At 41.7% G+C, this 19732-nt stretch overlaps 2 long non-coding RNA genes across 3 annotated transcripts; both read right to left on the minus strand.

The window, feature by feature from the left end:
• Nucleotides 1-982: 982 nt before the first annotated feature.
• Nucleotides 983-10379, minus strand: LOC114064472. Its single transcript, XR_003572760.1, has 4 exons — nt 8833-10379; nt 8474-8608; nt 1193-1316; nt 983-1093 (listed from the first exon to the last, which is right to left on the minus strand). It is a non-coding gene; the product is annotated as an uncharacterized LOC114064472 (long non-coding RNA).
• A 913-nt stretch (nt 10380-11292) lies between these two features.
• On the minus strand, nt 11293-18979 carry LOC114064473. Of its 2 annotated transcripts, none has more exons than XR_003572761.1 (5): nt 16845-18979; nt 15318-15433; nt 15101-15227; nt 14309-14491; nt 11293-11332 (listed from the first exon to the last, which is right to left on the minus strand). It is a non-coding gene; the product is annotated as an uncharacterized LOC114064473 (long non-coding RNA). The 2 variants fall into 2 exon arrangements; XR_003572762.1 differs by lacking the exon at nt 11293-11332 and adding an exon at nt 11627-11813.
• Nucleotides 18980-19732: the final 753 nt, after the last annotated feature.

The following is a 19732-nucleotide window of genomic DNA, read 5'->3' on the forward strand; positions in this document are numbered from 1 at the left end:
TTCTTAATGTTATCCTTGAAATTTTAGCATAATCAGAGAAGAACAAGGAGTCATCATGATCCAAAAGAGCTTCCTGTCCTCTTCTCCCCCAAAGGAAGAGACCAAAAATATTACTGAGGTGCTGAAAACCAGGAGTTCAGAGTTGAAAAGGCTGCTGACAACCTCTCATGGTGCTTTGTTTCAGAAGCTGTGATTTCGAGAGGAAGCAAAGTGGATCCTAAACGCTACTGATAGCTGAAAATTAGGAGATGAAGAACACTTCAGAACGTTTAAGTGTGGTAGGTATGATTACAGCAATCAAAATGCTGCCAAATTTTGCTACAGTTTATCTTTAACAGCAAGATTAAGGGGGTGGGGGGAAGCAAAAAAAAAAAAAAAACCTCTCTGATCCTAAATTGTGCAGGATGCATAAATGTTAGAAACACTCCTGACAGGGGTCCATACAGGCAGTTGACCCTAAAGGTAACATGGTATTTATCTTGTTTTGTACTTTCAACCAAAAAAATTCCAGCTGCTTCTTCAAGAGAAGTTTCTCTCTTATGATCTGAACCAACTCCTTGGCAGTTTGGTATTGCAGACTGATCAGTTTATCACAAAATACCTGCAAGAGGTGCTTGTTTATGTAATTCCCTGGCCTGTAATGACCTGTACATATCGTAGTGCTGGTAAAAGAGCAAAGTGATGTTTGTCCTGAGACCTGCATTTGGTCTTGTGACCATGAGAAGAGTCTGTGCTGCTCCAGAGAGTGAGCACTCCCTGGACACTTCCTCCTGTGCAAACCTCCTCCTCACTGAAGACACAACATCTCCCAGGATCATTGTATAAACCTCTCCTCCCTCCCCACAAAGTGCCAAACAAATCCATAAATACACAGTGGCACTAACAATAAAAGCTCCAGTGGAGCCATCTACAACTAGATCTCCTCACACAGCAGAGGTCAAGAGAACAAACAATGATGATAAATGTTAGGTCATCTCACCTTAAGCCAAAGTAAGTGTGTGCTGCTGCCAAACATGATTCTTCTCTTCCTTCTCTCTTCCTTTTCTCAGCTAACTCATCCCAATTCAGCAGGGAGCTGTGCTGCACTAATGAACTATGAAGGGGTTCAACAATAGCTCAAGCGCGGTGTGCTAAAGACACCAGAAAACAAACAAATAAACAAGCAGAAGCCCCACAAAGGAAATAAACAAACCTGAGCATTAATGGGTATCCAATGCAGATTAAAAATACAAATAAACAAAGTAACTTCACATGGGTTTAATCCTAATCCCTGGGAATGAGTTGAGCGTGAGTGTCCACAGGCCTTGTTTGCTACCCTGCAAGGTGAGAGGATACAGACTTGAAATAAAGTCTTACAGCAAATAATTAAGACAAAAACTACAGACCCAGAAACTGTAATGAAAAACTATGAATTAAATGAGAGCCATACAGTTGGGAAGCAACTAAACATCATTCTCAACTTCTTGCAGGAATTGAAGGTAAACCAGCAGAGGTGTGTGAAGCTCTCAGGACCTGTACCCCAGTCATAGCAGTTAAATGGCAGCAATCTTTCCTGCAATAGATTGGAAGATTTTAAGACCCAAAGGGATCAGTGCGATCGACAGATTTGATCTTCCATATAACAGAGATCAGAAAATGTCATGCAGTAGTTTTTACATCACATCTAAGAAGTTTTAGGATACAGAAGGGTATATATTCAGCTAAGGTATCCAGACCCAGCTTCCGAGATTTAGAGATATGGAGTGTTCACTGCCAGCCTTCTAAAAATTGATCTACCCGCCCTTATTGCTAAGGAGGTTTGTCCAATATCCAGTTCCAACAGCTCTTTCTTCAGCAGAGGAAGCCACCTCCAGCTTTTTATTACCCTCTTCATTTTCTCTGAGCAGTAAAATATGAAGCATATTTTACAAAGTGAAATAAATAATGAGGTTGAAAGAAATTCCACAAAAAAAGGAGGTGCTTGGCAGTGTTTCTGACTGCCACTGTCTGGGAGAATCAATGGGAGACAGTCACAGTCAGATATCCATTAAGCACAGAGTGCATTAGTAATTGCTTTAATCATCTTTCATACAGTAACCATCACTGCTGTGTTCTCCTCTGCTCAGACTTTCTTCTCTCCCTTCCTCATTGGAAGCGTTCCATCACACCCTTTCCCTTGGTGCAGACCGAGCACAGCAATCAGCAATGCTTTCCACTGTATGCTTTAGGAATTCCTATAGGTTTAACAGTTTTAAAACAGACATTAAGCTGCTCTTTCTTGTGTGTTTTTTTCAGCTGTGAAAATGCCTTTAAAACTCCCAAATATGCACCATTTGACCTACTGAGCCTAATAATTTAGTGGCATAAACCCTTAAATATGAAGTCAACACTTAGTTTAGATGAAGTGTCAACAGTGTGTAGGCAAGAAGCAGATATAAATCCTAAAGAATTTAGCTTTTAAAAAGCCTTAATTCCATCTTTACTCCAATTCTCTGCAAAAGGACCTTTTCACAGCTTTGTATGGCACTTTAAGCTGTGTCAGCATGAGTGGTAGCTTAAAGGTACAGCAATTAAATTATGAGCAAACGTATGTAAAAACACAGTGTAAGAACATTTCCAAAAATGGACTTTACAGGAAATCGATACGTTTTCACTGAGGTAGATTGCCCAGCCTCATCAGTGAATGAATTTTACTAAACCAGCTGTAGCAAGAGAATCCAACCTAAGCACCACCACGGAAAGCAGTTACATTCATTAGGAACCCACAGGACCGTTTCAAACGATGCAGCTTTCCACAAGCAGCTCTGCAACTCCAGGGAGAGTCCCATTGGAATCTCAGCTCTATCAGGCTGCAGTTCCATCTTTGTATACTCAAAATAATAATAATTTAAAAAATCTAATTCTTGGAAATTATGGGGATTTTTGTTTTACCCAAGCAATGAGTAACATTATCATAACTTGAGGGGGAAAATACCAGTGAATCAACAGTTTCTTAATTAACTGTATTCTAGTCCTGGACTTACACTGATCCTTGAGGAAGGGAAGTCTTTTTTTCAGTGGCTTCAGCAGCATCAGAACAGGAGCACCTCTTTTTGTTTTGAATGAGGCTGAGAGATACTTACTGCAATTTTTTGAGCAAAGAGTTGAGGTCTCCCTTTAAAAAAAAGTATTACAGATTAGTATTCTTTCTTTCTGAAGCACACAGCATTTTACAAGGAAACTTAATGAAGTAGGCTTGAAGGTATTTCCTTTAATATATTTCAATAAAAGAAAGTATAAGCCAGTAAAGTTGCTCATGTAAGCATTGAGGATTTAAGGAATTACTTAAACAATGAATGTATGAAGCTATTAACCTTCTTGGAGAATTAGAACGTGCCCCTGTGAGATGAATCAAAAGCAGCAGTGATTTCAACTCCGAAGGACTGGTTTTATCCATGTGACTGAAACATAATTAAAGAAGCACGAAATTGTGCTGCATCCAGAGAAAATTAGACCTAACTTCTAGACCATGAGAACACCTTAGCAACAGCTTTTATTGGGTACATGCATACACCAGCTACCTCTTGGCAATGGCACAGCCCCAGGAAGGTTATATTCTAGCAGCTGGCCTCAAGCGAAGGCACAGTCCAGTGAAATGAGCGATTTGGAAGTTTTATTTCTTTGCGATATTCAGCTATGCTGGAAACATTAAGAGGATCTTCGGGACTAAGTAAAATTTTGCTCATGCACAGCTTATTGCATAAAAGCAGCAGCAACAAAAAGCCCCGATAGCAGACTAATCTGGGTGCAGGTTATCTGCATATGTCAGGCATTTAAAGGGAAATTTTATAATAGGAAAGGGTTAGAAAATTTAAAACACTTTCTCTCTCACACAGGTCACAGGAATGTTCTCTGTTTAAACCTGCTGGAACACTGAGACCGTGAGATTAAATAAAACATAAAAAGGATAAGAGAATTACCATATACTTAAAAAAACCCCACAAAACCAAAACTCAGAGAGCAGAAATGAGAACAATAAGAGGCATTTTTTCAACTCACTGAAGCGTCCTCCTGCTTAAGGAAGCCCATCCTGCTGCCCTTTTGCGTGTCACCGGTTTTGTGTGTCCCCATCAATTCATTTTCCACTGGTATCATGATTATCTAATTAGTACCAATCTGTCACTGTCAATTAGGAACTCAGGAAATCTTCAGGTTCTCTTAAAGCGGTCACTTGGCCAAGAGATAATATCAAAACATCATTACCATACCATTTATCAGGTTGGCTTTTTTTAGCTTTTACTAATTTGTTCAGCTCCTGAGTCTTCTGCATGTTTATGAACATAACATATTCAGTTTTTTGCTAATTATATCATACTCTGCCTGTGCACTACCTACACAATTAATACCATTTTTGTATCTGCATGGAGCTGGCCAGGAGCTCCTATACAAACAATAATTAAATAACGTGTTAAAAAGATGTGCAAATGCTCAGGGGCTGTATGCAAACAATTGCTGCTCCTAGTAACTGAAACATAACAAGCTGACTCTTAAAGTAAATTTAGGTCTATTTTGCCTCTTGGCAAAAGATCTTTCTGAATGACTAATTTGAATATTTTTCAACCCTCCATCAAGATAGATGCATCTGAACAGGTGAAAACCTGGGCATCCTCTGGAGTGCCCCTCTGTCCCTAATGCCTGTGAAAGCTCTGTAGAGACATCAATGATTATTTGGCATCAGTCCCGTCTCTCAGAGCAGCCTGAGTGGATGACACAAGCAGGTTTATACTAAATCTATAACTGAGTGTACCAAAGCCATCATTTCCTTGAGGAATGTGACAAGAGCACAAACCAATCTACTGCTGCATGTTACCAGCCACGGACACATGACAGAGCTGGGGCCTTGCTGTGTGGTCTTGGAAACCTTTCCCTGGGGAAAGGAGCAGGAGTGCTGGACTGTCCGTGTGGGATGGACAGAAAGAGTTGAGTGTTAATTCATGGAACAGAGTGCTGTTATCTTAAACAGCCTCTTTGCACGTCTGCCTTCTTTCTTCTAAACATTTTCTAATGTTTACTTCATAACTTTCCTGCTTTTGACCCTTAGAGGGCCATAGCTCAATACTATCTTGCACAAACTTTGTGAGGTAAGTACTGGGAACTTCTCACACCCTTTTCTTTCCTCTTATCTTGATCTCCAATGTCACTTACAAAGCACCTCTAGTGAGAGAATAATGCAAAAGTCAAGGGAATTTTTAGTAAGTCTATCGAAGGCTTCCCTGGGAATCAGCACGGAGCTGTGCACACCTCATGGCACTAGTTGCACTATTATCCTCAAGCACTGATAAATTTCCACAGGCTCCAGCCCTGCAAAAGGCATTCCAGAGCCTGTGGCAAACCCTGCTTGGCAGATACAGGGACAGACGGCTGCGCCAGCCCCGCTGTTGCTCGAGCCAGCAGATGTGATGCACAGCACCCACGTGCCTCTTGCAGCCTTTAGAATGAGCAGTTGGAGGAGCGACACACTCAGCAAGTTTATTTATATTTTGAAACACAAGTGAAGTGCTTCACTTTCCTCTGAAGCCACCAGGGACACTCAAATCCCATTTAAACGTCTACCTCTCTTCTCTGCTGCTACTATTTTGATTGCTGTGTTATCTTCTGTATAAATCTGCATGGAAGCAAAACCTCCTGTATCTCTCCCTTCAGGTCAGCCCAGATCAGGTCACTTTTATATTTACCTTACTTCTCAAAAACTTGATATTTGTGTTAGCACAGCTTTATATCCTATTTTATTAGTTCTGGCTTTTCAGAAATCTACTCAGCTCAAGCTGAAACAGGTGTACTAAATCTACCTCTGAGTCCTTTCCTATCTCTATTAGGTGGGCAGAGGAATAATTATTACTATAAATATAATTTGCAATTATATCAGCATCAATCTGTTGGTGAGATAATAGTGTTGGCCTATGCATGGGGTTTGATTGTGACAGCTCATGGATGCAGCAGTGAATAGAAGAGTAAAGGGTGAGTTAAACTTCTCTACATCAGAGTCAACAAGGGCTGGTGAAACAAATACTTAACTCCTGAAGATTTAAGTTGTCCAAGCAGTATGTTCTGCAGTACATGATGAAAACTCATGTCCTGTATTGAACAGGACTGGGTTCTGCTTAGGAGTCAGCAAAGAATAAAAGTCACCTCAGAATGGGAGTCTGGCATTAGGCCTGAGAGGAGAGGTTTTGCATCAAACCTGGAAAATAAGGGTGGAAAATAAGTCCAGAAAGATAATCTTTTCTTTGCATAGAACATTGAGCATTACTGCATATTTTATAAGCATGCACCAGTGTACCAGTGGTTGTCTCTTAACTTCCACTGAGTGCTGTTGTCCATAGTAAGCTACACCTATGAACAAAATCCATGAGGAGAAAACAGCATGAAAAGACAGATAAATTAGAAGATTTGTCCCCCAAAATCACACACCTTCAACTGGAAGGGAAGATTTTAACACATCTGCTCTTTTGATGCCTGGTCAAGTGGCAGTGGAGTCACAAAGCACAAGCAGTTGGCATCCCCCAAACCTGACCTATCTGCCTTGGAGGGCAGGAATAGTTACAGGGAAGCCACCTGGAAATCACAGGCTGAGGTCACCTTGAATTCAGCAGCCATTTTGACACTCTGTAAATGAGGGCTCCTGGCTATCAGGCACAAACCTTCCCCCTAACCTCCTTCTACTCTGAGCACTAAGTGCAGTTTAATTCCAGTATTCCTATTCTCTGAGTAACAACATGTCATTCCTTATATTCATCAGGGATTTGGGCCAACACATACTTGAGGCTTTTGCCTGCAGAAACAGGTAATACACAAACCCAGCTCTTGGCCAAATCTGCCACACTGAACAAATTTGACAGGGGAACCACTGGTGCAGAATGAATGCAAATCAGGATGCCAGTTTATTTTCCAGTCAGTTCTGCACATAACTAGAATCTAATCCAGTTATGGTAAATAGTGAAAGTCTGGATGTGAGGGTGAAACATATGTAAATTGCCATTGTGATTTTTTTAAAGTAAACTAGAATCCAGCAAATGCATCTCGTTTCATTATTCTCCGCAGCAGAAAATTCAGTTGCCAAGAGAAAATTAAAAATAATAATACTAGCAACACACATTTCACAAATGCATCCTGCTTCATGAAAAATAAGGTCCCTGGATGCTATAGGAGCCAATAAATTATTGCACAGGCTGTATGCAAAGTATCTCGGCGCAAAGCAGAGTAGCTGCTCACGTATAAAAAAAATGAAAGCGTTGCCACTCCAAATCTGAGCACGGCGCTGCCGGTGTGCTCTGCACTTTTAATGAAGCTTTAGAAGCAACCATTGATGACTGTGCAGAAGCCATGTCTGCTGCCAGAGCTGTCGGGTTACATAAAGGCCTAGTGGGAAACCAACAGAGATGGTCCCTGCTCCTCGGTGCCTTGGAGCTGTTTGGCGGGGAAGGCAGGGTGAGAGGGGATGCCCTGCTCCCCTGCCAGCCCCCGACACGCCTTTCAGGAGCGCCACCAACAGACACCAGCGCACGGCTGCCTCCTCTGCCGAGGTTCTGAAAAGCAAACTTGTTGGAAGCTAAGTGGCTGTCTGGCCAAAATTACACCCTGCTGCTCAGGGCATTTTTAATGGAGGAACTGCTGAGAGCTCACTTTTCCTTCTCACACGGCCTTGCAGATCCGGTCAAGTGACAGCACAATTTACGCATTCAAATGGAAACGCAGCACGTGGACTAAATAAAGCCCTAGGAAGGTTTTGCCAAACCACGGCTGCCTTTGGGCGTTATTTACTCTAACCAGTTCTAAACCAAAATATTTACGCAGCTAAAGACCAAAAGCAGAAGTTTGCTCTCAAAGAACCCCACAGAAACTGTACCAAATATTCTATGCTAACACATCAGTCAGGAGCCATTCCAGAAAAAAAGCCAAGGTTCTTTAACCGCAAGACGTGAATTTAAAATCCTCTCAAAGGTTGGTTGCTTTTGTTTTGTTTTGTTTTTTAAATTTCATGGCACTTTATCAGCAGCTCAGTATTTTGTTAGAGAAAATGAGATGATGCCTAGAAATATAAAGGATTCCAAAAGCATAGCGAGGACAATACAGTGTAGCTCCTGAGCCTTTTCTTGCAGAAAATAAACTTGTTTTTCTGTGTAACCCTGTTACATTGAAAACAAAAAGATTTGTGAAACTCTCACTAATGTGGGCACTTACTGAGCGACTGCCTTTGTCTGACGTATTTTTCTGCATTGCCCTCATTTCACACTTCCTCAGTTCTATGCCCAAAACCTGCAGAAGCCAAAATACAGATTCTCAGTGTTCCCTCCTGTGCCCCTCAGGCTCCTACCATTATCGTCTGATTTAGGATCCCATACTGTACACTGTTATACAAAGCACATTTTTAACAGCTGACTGAAAATTCAAGAAACTGAAAAATTATTCCGATCATCGACAATGCAAAATATGTAGAACAAATAACAACACTCACCTTTTCTAGCTGCGTGTTCATCAGAAGCAGAAAGGAGCTCCTTAGCTTTGAGAAGTGGCACCCCGGTACCATGTCTGTGACTGTCGACTACAGGTATTCCTCCCTGTTTGTGTAGCAATCTTCACCTGCTTTCAGCTGCCATAAATTGAAAGGTTACAGGGTTTAAACCATTTCCTAGTTATGATATGTCTATCAGGCAGCAACAGCTGGGCAATAAACTTTTAGCCATGAACGTTTCTGAAAGCGGTAAGTTCACGGCCAAAGCCATAACTACGCAGCATCAATTGACGTCCAAAATGCAATCTAGCCACATAGTTCCCTTTAACACCAGACCATATCTTACATTGCAAGGTACTTACCAGCAGCCTCCAGGTTAAATAAGATGGGTTAAGGTCAGGTGGGACGGCTCCGAAAGGCTTCGGCGAGTCAACCTGAGATTTGCGGCCTCCTCTGAGCCTCCAGCGCTCCCTGATTTCATCCCCCTTCTATCGAACACTCTCAATATCACTTTAGACTGGATATTGAAATCACTTAGCAGCAATAAAAAAGAAAAGTGCCGCAGAATTGAATCACATTTTGCTCAGCACACATCTCTAAACTATTACCAGTGTGAAATGAAATCTAATGTCTCCCTTAGCAATCCCATCTTCTTTGTCCCTTTGTTTTTCTAGGAGCGTTATGATACCCTAAATCCATTTGGACACACTACAGTACACGGGTTATACCAGAGTTTTCAAGAAGAGTTTTCCAAATTTATGTAGCCACCGCATCAGGTTGCTTTTCAGCCATCTCACTGTCACATAAAAATCCATGAACAAAAGTAGAAAGAGACAATGCAAACACCTCAGTTTGGGCTGGGGCCCTTCGTTTCCTTCCCAGTAGCTGCTGTGGGGCTGTGCTTTGGATTTGTGCTGGAAACAGTGCTGATAATTTGGGGATGTTTTCATTATTGCTGAGCAGTGCTCAGCAAGAGTCACAGCCTTTTCTGCTCCCCTGTGACCCACTTCCTTTTCTCTTCCTTAGGTTAAGTCTCATGGTAGAAAAAACCAGAAAATATGACTGAATCTCTGCAGTTTCTTCTAATGCCCTCTTGAGAGACGTGAACACTGTACAGAAAATGTGACCAGCTGAAATCCAGATGCTTCCACTTCAGTGGGAAAAACAGGGCAACTGCTGGGGGCCTGTGCTATCTGAGCTGCACCCTCTTAGTACTGCCAAATGCTTCCTGATATTCACAGCCTTGCTTCCCTGCTGCTCATGATGCCACCTCTCTCTTTCCCTCTCCAACCATATCTCCTAGTCCGCAGCATTGGAAGTTTTGCTGCAATAATGCACAAGGCAGGTGACTGATCTGCAGAGCCAAGCAACTGATGAATTTGCAGGGCAAGTGAGGATACAACATGCCCCCAAGGAGGAGTTTTGGGGGAGGATTACTGCGTTGTCAATTATCGAGAACAGATGTAGCTTACAGAGCTTGGGCGGAAAGCTCATCTGATTGCTCTTGGCCAAGTTTAGATGATGGCTAGTCAACAAAATGTCATGCCCAAGAGACTGTGAAACTAAACCCTCCGGAAACATGTCCAAAGAATAAACCAAGTGTAAGGCAATACTGCACTAATAAATCAACTGAGCCTCTTAACAGTAACAGAGTCAGATGTGCATATAACGATTCTGTTTAAACCATCTGAGGAGCTTGTCAAAGCTGCTCCATCAAAATAATACACGTAATTGCTTGCATCAGATACAAAGGATAGTCACCTTCTAGTCTTTCTGATATTTTAAGAAACGCTATTCCTTTTTGTATTAATGAAGATTGCAGCCTCTCTAGGTAGCTGCCTGTTGCAGAGTCTTCTTGGATAGCATTTTTAACTCCTCACTATTATTTCTGGAGTGCACCAGTTCCAAAAATGTCACGAAGACAGGATCTGGCGTGGTGAGCCTTTGACGCAGCTCATGAGAGTCACAGACTGACTGGTTACAAAGTAAAAACTCCTAAATAAAAATAAAACACTGTTGGAAGGGAAGCTTGCTAAATATCTTCACTGCTAATTTCGGTCAGTCAGCAAGAAAGGTATAGAAAATATAGAAGTATACAAAATTAGCAAAACACAAGCTAAAGGTGAATGCTATTTAAAATATGTATCTGTTCTACAGAAAACAACAGAGTGAATATATTGCCTAGTAGAAGGTAATGAAGTATTTCATGGTAGGATCAGTACATAGGTTTTCTCAATCTGACCTCTAAACTGAACAAGTCAATCGGTGCTGGATCAGAACACGATGCTCTACTTGCACTAAATAGTATCTTAAGGTGTGGAGCAAGATAACTTCTGGCAAGAATAAGATTGTCACCATTTGTCCTTTCATTCCTGCTCAAAGTTCAGCAGAATCTTACTGGAAATTGTACTTTCCTCATTTGATTTTCCATCTGTTAAATAAAATTGCTGCTTAAATGAAAGCACTGAACCTGGTTGCCCAAAAGCATTTTGGATGTGGAATATGGATGACTTTGAAAGTGTGCATTCAGTTTCTCCCACTGGCATAAGGCATGATTTCAGCAAAGAGAAGACTCACATTAGTATAGGAAATGGAATAAGTACACTGGCCAGTTTGACACTGAACATCAGGAGCCATGAGTGGTCAGGAGTAAAGCTCTGCCCACAAGGGGAACTCCCAGCTAAAAATCTAAGCCAGCAACTGCCCACATCACATACATCCCCTGTAGACGCACCTTTTTCAGACATGGGAGCCCTTTCTCTGCCCTTTTCTCACCCTGGACCTCACCTTTGATTCTCTGCATCCCAGGTGACAAGAGAGTTTTTCTCTTTCCTGAGATGGCTTCCCTTTTCCCATTATTTTCTTAAACAACCAAGTCAAGAAAATGAAAACAAGTGCCAAAAAAGAAAAAGAGTCCTTGTTTTCCAGCCCCAACATAGATTGTAGGATGCAAAGTAAATGTTTTTATTTACTTTTCCCTGATTAGACTTGAATTACTAGTATTAATAACCACTGCAATTTACAGTTAGTTCCCTGGAAGGAAATTTCATGCAGAAGTCATTCATTTTTCTTTAGTTTTTCTGTTTTCATAGGCACAGGAAGCAGAGCAAAGAAAAAAAAACCTCTCAGGATTCTCTGAGTGATGAACAAATGGGTGGAAGGAAAGGCAGAATGTGCCTTTCTAAAATGCAGGTGTGGGGCTCATACCTACATCAGTTCTCTCCCTTCTCCTGTGCCATATTTCCAGGAAAAGGATGTTCTAGCTTAATGTATGGGGTTTTCTGCACATGTATAATCTGAGTGAAAACCTCTTGTCCCCATTTATATACTGATAATACCCCCACTGCAAACAAAGGTGAAAAGCTCTTTAAATGGAAAAATTTTGTTTCACCAGGTACTAAAAGTTAGACCCCAGTCAAGATTCCAGTCAGGGTTCTATTCGTGTCTCTAAGTAGAAGTACATGGCAGACGACTATTTTAAGCCACCTACAGGCTCTGTAAGTTATAACAGCATCCTAATGTCAAAATTAAATTTATTTCATAAGGCATTGCCTCTTGAAGTACCTTTTACACATAAATGTAAAGCGAGACTATTAGCATGGCTGTTAGACCATAATAAAGGATGTTCATGACTTGTCTCTTAATTATGCTTTTTCACTCTCATACTGTGGCAGTACAATTCCCTTTTCAACCACAAACCATGTTCATGACATACATATAATGCAATAAAATTGGTGCAGATAAGAGCAATGGATCACATTAATCTGTGTGATTGAATCAGAGACAATGCAACTGCAGAGAATTTGTAATTCAGCGACTCTCTTTCAGAAGGTTTAGAAAGGTTCTATTGCTGTAGAAAATGTTTATAATTTACAGAATGCATGCTTTCTATAAAATGACACACGAGCTTCCTTTCAACCACAGATAAAATGAGACATCCCTGGCACCTGTTAACCGGGTCAGCGTCAGCGGCAATTTAGTGCACGTGCCTTTTCATGCAATTAATCTGACAGAGCAAAAAAAACCACCGTGTCTTGGATTAATGGTACAGCTGATTTCAGAAACCCTCCCCACCCCAGAAGCACACCCAGCTGGATTTTGGTAGGTGGTGGAATGATGTCCACGGAAGGGTCTCTAGCTCTGGAGTGGGGCCAAAACATCCCGAAGGCACAAAGGAGATTGTGTGAGGAATGTGGCCATGAAAAAACTTTAACCTTCTAAAGCTAACAACAAAAATTGCAAATGTAAGAAAAAAGGTAGTAGTTGGGCTTCCCCCCCCCCCCCACATAGCTCCACCTTATCATCACAAACTCTGTTCTCTCACTTTTCTTTACCAAATCTTATTGACAAAAAGCTGTTGAAATGTGGACAAAAATCAAGATCTTAGTTATATATAGGCTGTGTTTTGTACTTACATGACAGGCATTTGTCTGCTTAGGTAGGAGAGGAGAGAACTGTTCATTGAATTCAGTAACATAAAAACTTTTTTTATTAAAAAACAATTAGTCTTCCAGACCAGAGAATATTCTATTAAAGCTAGAAATGTGGGGAGAAAATTAGAGCTACAATGTATTACATGCTGTTGGAATTTTCCTTGTCCCACACTTGTTATTGCAATGCAGTGTTTTGTCCTGTAAACAAATGTTGACAACTTCACTTTTTTGTAATCTGAATAATTTCCCATCGGTCTGAAGGAGTAATATCCACATGGGAACTGGCTTAAAGCAATGAAGGAAGCTTTTACCAAATGTTCCCCAAGAAAAGCTGATGTTTTTAATATAACTGGGAGACAGGCACAGCACTGAACCAGCTATTTCGGGTTCCACATGGTGCAGTCTACAGAGACAAGCCAGATGTTTAGCACTACCCTAGTGTCCATGGGGAATTTTGCTATTTATCTGGAAAACAATTTATTAAAAAAACAAGAAACCCCCAGCACAGCAGCAGCACGGGGTTTGTTACAGCGAATGTACAACCTAAAGTTTTTAGGAATATCAGATTATACAAGAGGGGTTTAAAAAGCATTCACGCAATTCAGCTTCAAAAAGCAGTCTTTGTTATCTAAAATAGACTGGGCTGCTGTAGCTCAACTTTTTCTGAATAAAAGCAGGTCATTATTAAAAAGAGAAGAATTGTAACACCAGACATATTACAAAAGAGACTGTCAGATGTAAGCACCCATAGGAATAATGTGTAGGGTCTTGCACGCTCAAGAATAACTCCCACAGAATAAGATGAGGAATATGAGGCAGGATTTGTTTTATGCCCCTATGTTTTCTGTTCTGTGTGAAGACAATAGCTCTGGATTTTCAAAGAGTGGACTTATTTTCAGCAGGCTAAAGATAACCTGCAGTTTTAAAAGGTCACTGGAATTGGTTGTTCTTTAGACTTCACCCATCTTTTAAACAGACAAAAGCCAAATCATTGGCATTGTAAATTGGTGTACGGCACCATGAGCATATAAAAATAAAAGCAGACTGGCTGGCCACCCTCCAGCAGTGACACAATTTCCAATGGAACACAATCTACCTGTTGTTTTGCTTCCTTAGTCTAGAAACATCCTGCTATTTGCTATAAACCTTTAGCCCAGCCCACCTGGCCTAAACACTGGAGCTGGAGGGAAACTCACACAATGACCCCTGCCTTTGGTGTGCTGAATACTGGCCTGAAAAACAGTGGAAGGGATAGCCAGGATGTCTTCCTTTTCTGTTATTTACTGCTAAAATATAGATAAGATAACATTTCTATTCCGGGCAGGACGAAAGCTTAAAACTGATGATGTGAAGCCAGGAAACTGCAACACCACTTCCAAGTGCCAGGCTGCAAACAAAGCCATACCTGCAGTCAATACAGGGCTGGAATGAATCCAGGATTTGAGCTCCTTTTTGCAGATGAGACTGGCTGTAGTCTTCTCTTCAGAAGTCACATAAAGCAGGATAACTGAGCCAGCCAGTCCTACCTGAATACACGTAGCACAAGCAGGCAGCTCTTGCTGAACTCAAGTCATGGCACAGGTCATCACTGAAAATAGGAAAAAAATAGAAAACCTAAGAAAAGTTGAGGACTGGTTTTGGTTTTTTTTATTGAGGGGTGGGGAGTGGAAGAGAGGAGGAGGAACAACAATTTTACTATTGGTTTATTATTGTGCTGTTATGACTACAAAGTTACCTACACTGAGTATCTGTACTGGGTACTCATATGATGCCTTTCCTGATATTTGGATAACTTAATTCCCGACAAAAAGTTCCCTGACAACCTTCACAGCTGTGGTTATAGTGGCTGGCACACATCTCTCCACGAGGGCTGGATACCACACCACTCTTTTAAATATGATATCATGGAAAATGGAGCAGGGATCTCAAATGGCCTTTAGCTGTTAACCCCAGGAAGCAGCTTTAAAAATATTATCTCTGTTATTGTAGTTGTTAATACCTTCCAAAAGGATGACTCCTAGGACTGTGAGAGCTCATTGACTTCACACATGCACATCGTTCTCTGAGGTTAAACGGGGAATGGTTCATGAGCACACAGTTGAGAGCAGAATTACCTAATGAAGTGCACTTGCCTGAGCACATCCAGCTCACACACAGCTTTCTTGCAAACATAAAAGGGAGCTTTTAATGTGAAAACCTGTTTTTGTTCCAAACTTGGAAATGTTTACGGGAAATTGTGCTTCTAGGCTCCAGGACACGAGCAGGAATTAATGCACAGAGCACTGCTCACATTTACATCACTGAGGTCTCAAGGGGCAAAAGGCCTGAAAAACAAATCTGTTTTTACACAGGGACACAAATTAAATCATCCAAGTTAGAGCATCTTAGTAACAGTGACAGCCAAAGGTACTTACCAAGGCAGATTCTTAAATCCACGCTGTTGATGGGCTCTCCAAGAAACCAGGCATCAAAGTCAAAAGGAAGCATTTCCAAGTCAAATCCTGCAAACCTGGTGTTGAACTTCACCAACCTAGTTGGAGGAAAAAGGGCATTAGAAAATGGCATTTCTTTTGGGAACTGGAGAGAAAGGGTAACGTGGAAGTAATGGTTAGTGTAACAACCACGGTAGCTAATATGATGATAAATTCACTTATTACCACATGACAACTCCATAGCATATGAAAACCATTGAGTAAGGATTCCCCTGAAAACCTCAACTGAAATTCCAGGTGTGACTCATTTGACTTACACAGTGATTTTTCAAACCATATCCTAGAATAAGGCAGACATATTTTTATTTTAAAGTTTCATTAGACTTACGGAGTTTAGCTTTCTTTTCTTATCATAGGTAGTGTTTCCGTGGAATGTCAATCCTGGGTAGAAGTTATCTTCCCTCATAAGAACCACTGACAGCTACAAGAGCTCACCTCTTACACAAAGAAGTTCCAAAGTGCACAGAAGAGGGAATTGAAGAGAGACAATCACAGCTGCCCTGGAAAATAAGATTCATGCTCTTCAACATATCTTTCACATGAAGCTAAATTACATATCAAGGAAAACAAAAATCAAAAAAGACAACTGTTTGTGTTCTCATCCTCTGGAAGCCTGACTCCCAATCTGACTGACAGATCCTCAAAAATGCATCTCAAGAGCTTAGTGAATGGCTAAGATTTGCTCTCCTGCCTTCCTGTATAACACAAGCCACAAAATTTCAACCAGGCATTTCAGTATCCAGACAGAACGTGGTCTGACTGAACTAACAAAATCCAGCATTCCTGAACCTATAACAGTCCTCACCTTGGAGTTGTGATCAGATTGGATATTCAGAAAATTAGGTAGGAAAGATCCTGCGAAGCAATGCTTCCAATTTTACATTTGTATTTCTGAACCTTTTTATTTCTTATTGAGCTCTTGAGAATACATAAGATATGAGCAGGCAAATATGTTATCTTCTGCATCTTTTCCCACTATGCAAAAGGAAAAAAATAACAATAGCAACACTCTCATGAACTCTTACAAAACAGGAGATTTATAAGCGATTGTCTATGCTTAAACCATGAGGGAGTGAAACACAAAGACAAAAGAGTCATCAAGTCAGTATCATTATTAGATTAAAAATAAGCAAACACTTCAGACTCATTTGTTAAGCAGTGCTGTTTGGGAATGCTCTCCTTGCTTTTCTAATTGCTTCCCCATTGGGAGGAGGGTGGAATGCATGTGTTGATTTGACTAAAATTTCCTTCTAAAAGGGCTGTTTAACTTCTAAGTAACACTGAAACTCAAATAACCTCCCTCAATTTACATACAAACTACTCTGACAAGCCCAGCGCCTTCCCTTGGCAGTAGCTGGAGCAGCACAGTCTGTGTTTGAAGCACTGTCCCGCTCCTTGAGCTGCTCAGACACTTCACATGCTTCGCTTAATGAGGGTATGGTTACTTACAATCAAGCTGGGGAGAAAATTCAGTAAATTTCAAGTCTTTAAATGTCCAAATTCCTTCTTCACCTTTTGCTTCAGCAAAGTACTTCAATATTGATGATGGTGAGGGGAATTGGTGGTGCTTGTTATTCACCTTCTTTTTGTTCTGTGAAGTGAAAAAAGCTTCCACCTAAAAAGCTGAATCTGATTACATTTTGGTTTTACTTCTGATAGATTCCTAACAGCAAATGCATGCTCGTTTTTAATTACTCCATTCAGGGACCCTAACTCTGCATAGAAGCTCATGCTTTTTATGTAACTACTTTTAAAGGCTTTTTCCATCACAGCATGGTTGTCTCTTTAGATACTTACTATGTTTATTTTCCTCTCTTAGCCTTTGTTGATGGTAAGTCAGCTTAAGGTAGTGAATTCTGTAGGACTATCTGTTCCCTGGGAATCCCCTCTGCAGAGAGAACTAAACAGCTTCACTCTCTCCTCCCAGAGGGGATCTGTGCAATCCAGAAAGGGTTACCAGCAGGTGAAGTGCCACTCCATCCTTCCAGCTGTTGCTCACAGCTGTGTGTTTACAGGTAGGAGAGTCAAATCCCTATCAAGAGCATTCCCTAAACACCACAAGCATAGGAAAAATATGGACAACTCTCTGGTGCATTAGCTGCAACAGTTACTCGGGAAACATTTTGTTCGATATTTAATCCTAAAGTTCTTTTAGCAACTTGTTCAATTATGGGATGAAAGAAAGAAAGGGAAAAAAAAAAAAAAAGAAAGGAAGGAAAAAAAAATCCTGAGCATAGATACAATTAGCCCAGAGTTCCCATCACCACCATTGTTCATCACCAGCTTTCAGAAATCAAAGCTCTTTATTCTCTTCCACTCATTCCACTCATGTTTAGCACTCCTATGTTAAATACAGTGGGTTCAAAAGGAGTGAGTGAGAAACACTTTTTTCTCAAGTAGCCCAACGATTCGAGTGCTGTTCTGAATGGTACAACTCTCTTTTGCCTTAGCTAAGCTACACACAAGCACTAAAGCAACACACTCAGCGAGGCAGGAAAAAAAGCCTTGCTCTTTCTCTGCAGATTATGAAAACAAAAGTATGGAGAAAGGGCTACGTGCCCCAGGAAAGGCTGTCTATCCATGAACATGGAAGGGGGTGTGTCTGTGCTGCTCTCAGAGAGACCACGACACTCACAGCCTTTACACTCCTCCAGAGAAGGCTCTTGAAAATGTGAGCTAATAAGGTGCTACGTTGATGTGTGGAGCCACAGGAGCCTTTGTCACCTGTGGGTTTGCTGACCCCCGTGAGCTAGGAATGGTGCATTATGCACCTCTGAAGGAACACGCAGGTAAGGTTTCCTCAGCAGGGCTGTGGAAAGGAGCAGCTGCCACTGTCACTGTGCATCACCCGCCTTAACAAATACAAGGGGAACACTGCCAGGATTAATCCCTCTCCTGACTGTCGTAACACGTACAATGAGGCTTCTCCTTGAGCAGCTTTTGCTACTTATCTCTATTTTTTGCTGCAGAAGCCACGTCTGAGCAGGCAGGGGGATCATGTGCGAGGATGAATAGGCTCTGATTTATGTGGATCCCATCAGACAACCTTTCAGAGGTTCCTTCCGGGTCCCCATGCTCCATTAGTCTGCAAATGTCACATAAAGGTATTTAAATCAACAGTGAGGACAGTGGGGATTAACAAGCAGAGGAACACACAGCTACCAGAGCAGTCACTGCAATCATGGTAAATACTGCACACCGTGTCTCCACTGGCCCTCTCTCAACAGTGGCTGGGAAGTGTTCAAGCGCACCTATTTGGGATGGGAGCTGTGGATGCCAAGTGGACCTGCCATGCTCCCAACTCAGGCAGCTCTGAGGCCATCGACACCCACAGCAGGACCTGGAGGCCTCAGCTCCAAGACCACCCCCACAGCCTCTGCACCACCAGGCTCAGGAGGAAAGGGCACAAGCTGGGACACACCAGACTCACAGCTTCTCCCATTCTTTGTTCCCTCTTTATGCCTCTCCCACGTGCCTCTCTGAGAAGCCCTTTTTGGGCTGCCTGTACCTCCTGTCCGACCCTGCTGGAGGATGTTTCAACTCCCTGACTTGACAAAAGCTCTGCAGCAATACAAAAGAAAAACAAAACAAACAAACAAACAAACAAGAAAAACCACACACACAAAAAAAAAAAAAAAAAAAAGAAGAAGAAAAAAAAAATAAACAGGAAAAAAGCAGCTACCTTCTGTTTCAGGGGTGAGCAACCCATCCTGAACAGATCACAGCAAAACTGCGATGCTTAGAAACTTCATCCCCTGCTTCCCCAGCTCTCCTTCCCTCACAAGCACAGCGTGACTCCCCAGCTTGGCCTCCGCAGCTGTGCCCTGTGCAGCTCCAGGGTTTTCTCTCTCCACGGGTGGCAGCTCTCTACTCTGCATGAGGCAGCTCCTGATTTTTAGTTGTTTCTGGTGGGTATGGCTTGCAGAGCGGTTCCCTGCTCGTGCTTTTATTTCTGCTGTCACAGAGCACCTCTACTCCCCCTCGTTCCTGTTGGCTACACCCTGATCTTAACCCAACGCTTTCTTCCTATTTTTTTGCAATATGAAAATAAAAGCTTTTCCAGCAATGTTACAACAAAAGGCTTGTAGCAATGCTTATAGATTTAGAGAGTGAAATGGCTGTTATGCCTCTAGGTTAAAATCCAGGGTACCACTTGTTGTTTGGGTTTCCGTGTTCCCACAGACCCACCCAAATCCTCGCTAGTAGGGACAGAAAGCAAGTTATGATTAAAAGCATATTGGAGTGGGTGAAGTGGGCATCTGCTGGGCACTGAAGGTCGCATCCCCAGCCCAACTCAGCCAACAGCAGGAACACTCACATTGATTTTATTTCCAGGC

This window comes from Empidonax traillii, unplaced genomic scaffold, assembly GCF_003031625.1.
Source record: "Empidonax traillii isolate 1590-97213 ecotype Southwest subspecies unplaced genomic scaffold, ASM303162v1 scaffold548:size421700, whole genome shotgun sequence".
In the NCBI taxonomy this organism is placed as follows: Eukaryota; Metazoa; Chordata; class Aves; order Passeriformes; family Tyrannidae; genus Empidonax; species Empidonax traillii.